This window comes from Giraffa tippelskirchi, chromosome 3 (genome assembly GCF_054371585.1).
Source record: "Giraffa tippelskirchi isolate mGirTip1 chromosome 3, T2T-mGirTip1v1.2.pri, whole genome shotgun sequence".
Classification (NCBI taxonomy): Eukaryota; Metazoa; Chordata; class Mammalia; order Artiodactyla; family Giraffidae; genus Giraffa; species Giraffa tippelskirchi.
The window spans coordinates 163,027,465-163,032,085 of NC_137277.1; the positions used below are offsets into that span (position 1 = coordinate 163,027,465).

At 42.1% G+C, this 4,621-nt stretch overlaps 1 long non-coding RNA gene across 1 annotated transcript; it reads left to right on the forward strand.

Annotated features, from left to right (window-relative positions):
• Positions 1-2,144: 2,144 nt before the first annotated feature.
• On the forward strand, positions 2,145-3,821 carry LOC145540720 (uncharacterized). Its single transcript, XR_014078520.1, has 2 exons — positions 2,145-2,707; positions 3,635-3,821. It is a non-coding gene; the product is annotated as an uncharacterized LOC145540720 (long non-coding RNA).
• Positions 3,822-4,621: the final 800 nt, after the last annotated feature.

A 4,621-nucleotide genomic window follows, 5' to 3' on the forward strand; every position in this document is an offset into this window, starting at 1 on the left:
CTATGGAAATAAGGAGGGGGAGATTATTAAGAATTAGACCCTGCATAAATAGAGAAGGAGCTGAGCTGTGAAGGAGGGTGTTGGATGGTTAGAGATTTGGCTACTAAGTGATCTGCCTGAGTCAGTGGTGAGCATGGACACGTCAGAACTTGCAGGAGAGTCTGAGAAACCAAATGCACACAGCAGCAGAAGTGGGAGCACTAGGGAAGGCTTGAGGAGGGGGCTATGAAGCCACTGTCTGGGGGTCCACAGCTAAGTGCTTGGTGGTAGCAAAGACCACTGTTGTCATCAGGGTCAAGAGTAGAGAAGACAAGATGGACAAATAGAGAGCAAGCCAGGCTCCTCTGTGTCCATCCGTAATTGTGTCTGGCAAATGACAAACTTTTAGGGGAATGGCTTTTGTTTAATTCTGTCTTCCTGAAATCTTCTTCTTTGGCTAACTCTAAACTGGTACCATATAGAAAACAGAATCATGGAAACTTAGTGTCCAGCCTTGGAAAAATTGAATAATATCTTGTAGTCTTTCCTCTTTCTCTGACTGCAAATTTGTTTTGGTTACTAGCTCTCTTACTCTCAGTCCTTTGAGCTTTCAGGGGAGTTCACTCTACCACTATCCCTATACCCCATTCCAACCCCTGAGGACTGGCATAAGACTCAAGCCTGGCCAACAGAACATCATACACCTATGGCCATAGACTGGCTCAGGGATAGACTCAAGACCCAAGGATAGCTAATGAAAGTCTGTTCTGAAAATTTGTCAGAGCCATTGGAGGAAACAATCCCTCTCTTCCATAGGACATAAGCCTCAAGCTACTAGTGGTCAACAAGCCTCTAAGAGGGAGCCTGTCTGAGAACAGAGCTAATCCAGGGAAACCTGGACCTAGACAAGGAAAGTGAGGCTAAGTCCTATTGACATCTTTTAAATCACATGTATATGGAAATCAAGATATGGCTGGATTCAAAGCCCCAAAAATTGATATGTAAATAGCTTGACTAAGGTCCCATCATTTGCAATTGAAAGGGCCCAGATTAATACAATAGTATTAAGAGTTAATTGGGGATCAAATAAACAAGATCATGTCACATGGAAGTGTTCAATAAGTATCAGCTGTTAATATTGTTATAATTGTTATAATTACATAGATTTCTTCTATTTCTTCCCTCTCTTCCCTGTCTCTTCTGTGTTTATGCAAATTTTTGTCTGAAGACATTAAGCCATACACAACAGCCTTGGAAAGTCCCTTTCTGTCTGTTAGGGTCAGCAGCCACGATAGACAGACAAAAAAACTAAGCTAGAGTTAGTGCTTTTACAAAGAAACAGGAAAAGAGCTTGGGTAGGAAACTTATCTCATCCTCAATATTCTGCATCCTGTCATCCTTTCCGTGACAGCATCACCCTGACCCTGAAGATGCTTCTTCATGACTCTCTCCTTTTCTCTATCTCACTACTTTCTCCACAAGGAGTACAAGGGGGGAAGATGAGCTAACTCAAACCTCAAAAGGGATTAGATTTCTTTGAAAATAACCCCATTAAGGCTCCACTGCCCTTAGGGCACTCTGTGTAAGGATGAGAGAAGACTCAGGAGAAGCTTCACAGGTTGCTGCTAAGTAGCTTCTGTCGTATCCGACTTTGTGCGACCCCATCACAGGTTGAAAGATTGGTAAATGGCTCTTCCTTACAATTTCTATTGGAATTGGTATTAGCAACACTGGAAAGGAATGATTTAGTAACAACTGATCCCTGGCTTTTCAAAATATGAGAAATTAAGATGCAGGAGAGAGTAGCCACCTAGTTAACTCAGTCAGAGCATATTTATAAAGTCCATAGTGTGCTATGCTCCTTGGAAGGAAAGCTATGACAAACCTAGACACCACGTTAAAAAGCAGAGACATCACTTTGTCAGCAAAGGTCCATATAGTCAGTTATGGTTTTCCCAGTAGTCATGTACAGATATGAGAGCTCGACCATAAAGAAGGCTGAACGCCGAAGAACTAATGCTTTCAAATTGTGATGCTGGAGAAGACTCTTGAGAGTGCCTTGGACTGCAAGGAGATCAAACCAGTCAATCATAAAGGAAATCAACCCGGAATGTTCATTGGAAGGACTGTTGCTGAAGTTCCAAGTTCCAATACTTTGGCCGTTTGATGTGAACAGCCACTTCATTAGAAAAGACCCTGGGAAAGATTGAAGGCAAAAGGAGAAGGAGGTGACAGAGGAAGAGATGGTTAGATAGTATCACCATCTCAATGGACATAAATTTGAGCAAATTCTGAGAGATTTGAGCAAATTCTGGGAGATAGTGGAGTCCAGAGGAGGCTGGAGTGCTACAGTCCAAGGAGTCACAAAGAGTCAGACATGACTTAGCAACTGAACAATAACAATAACATAGTGTGCACAGAATATAGTAGCTCTTCTCAGTCTCCATTGGATTTTAACTGGGAAATGGTTCAGGAAACAATGTGGGCTTCAGAATAATCATTTGTAAGGAATTCTAGATGGTATGCAGTTTAACAGCATTAGATAAATAATGAAGTTCACCCAAATACCTTCTCTGGAAAATGGTAGCACCTCAAATACAGTGACTTCAAAGCACGAGGGTGATGGCTTTCAGAATCTAGTCCAGTACAAGAATACCAATTTTTCCAAGGCAAATAATCACTTTTTATGAGTCCAGGCATGTGAAGAAGTCATAGTTATTAACACAAGGTAAATATAGGAAACATAGAGTGCTCACTTCTTTTGCTTTCTAGCTGAACATCAAGAGTCTCTCATTCTGTTTTTATCCTCCACTCCTAGTTCCAACTATTTTAGACCTTCCTCTAAACAGATCTCATAAGTGACATTTGTTTTATGTTTACAGCAGATGTTCAAGCTAGTGCTGATGTAAGTTTAGTACTAATTTTAAGCTGTGTTCACCCATGGGCTACCTGGATCCTGCACTTTCAAAAGCCTATTTCCACTAAGTCACCTGACAATGAATGAACTTATCAAAATGAATGGGTTGGGAATAAGAAGTTGGGCCAAATAACGAAGTCCTCAAATTTCAGGGGAGAAAGGATGTTAAGTGCAGCATGGTTTTTAAGGGCAGAACTTGCAATTCTTAGCAGGAGCAGGAATGGTGCCCAGCTAAGGGACCGGCAGTCCCCTGGAGAAGCAGTGAGAGTATCCAGTGGATCCTCTGTGGGAGGTGATCAGACTTGTTCAAGAGTATAGATGAAATTATCTGCCGGCAGCTATAGTTTCCGGGTGGTAGTAAAAGGCAGTGAACTTGGGATCACTATAGCTGTACATCCTGAAGGATGAAATCTAGAGAAACATTGCTTACATATATATTGGACAACATCTATATTGCTACAGATCCTATCTATTTCAGCTCACATTCCCTTGTGGCTATGGTGACCAGTTCCCTAAAGACTTTATCAAGTGTCGGTCATGAATCACCTGCTAGCACCTCACCTCTTTGCTTCATGTCCTGAAGCTTAATTGATGCCACAGCTTGGGACGCCTGTGGGAATCCCTCAGCATTTCTCATGCACAGCCCCAAAGATCCAAAAGTTTATACTGAGAGGGTGGGGATAACTCTTGAAAATGGGAAGTGAAAACTAAGTTATATCTGTTTTTTTGTCCTTCCAGGGGAACAGTTCTAAAATGCATTTTATAAGACTTCTGAGACAGCCGAAGTACTTAGTCACCCCTGGTGCTTACCAACCCAATGATGTATTTTGGATGTCCTGTCCCTCCTGCCAGGTCAGTTCTCCTGTTCCTCATGCCTATACCTAAGGATCAGCTTTCTGAATAAACCACTCACACTTCTGCCTTATCTCTGATTCTGCTTTTGGGAAAGCTCGCAATAAGAATTTGACTTTCTTAAGTTAAGCACTGTTTTCATTGTACAAAACTCTTTAAAACTGAATTTTGAGGAAATATTTCCATAGGTAGACACTTTTGGTATTCTTCTCCATTTCCTACCATTTCCTTTGAACTTTGTCTGACCTCCATCATCCAGAGTCCCATGACATCTAATACCCTCAGAGAAGTATTTTCATCATGTTTTAAATGGCTCACCAGATTGTATCATCAATTGGGAACCAAGGGAATGCATTTGCAGGCCAAGAAAAGAATATTAGCTAATATGTGTCATGGCATTTGATGCCTTGGATAAGGAAAAATATTTGCAAGAGACAAAAGAGAATTAACACATACAGCTCCTCCCTGGTAATTTAGATTTGGGACTAGAGTGTCTCTCTCCTTGTAGGTGCTCCTTCTGAAGCACCTGAACAGTTAAGTGAAGAACTCGCTTAGTCAGCTCCCTAAACCTAGTGCTTATTTTTTGAGGAGATACAAAATGCCATAGAGTATGGATGAAGCCATAGGCTCATTCTTAGTATCTCTGTTGATGCTAATGCTGCTGCTGCTGCCAAGTCACTTCAATCGTGTCCCACTCTGTGCGACCCCATAGACGGCAGCTGACCAGGCTCCCCCGTCCCTGGGATTCTCCAGGCAAGAACACTGGAGTGGGTTGCCATTTCCTTCTCCAATGCATGAAAGTGAAAACTGAAAGTGAAGTCGCTCAGTCGTGTCCGACTCTTACCGACCCCATGGACTGCAGCCTACCAGGCT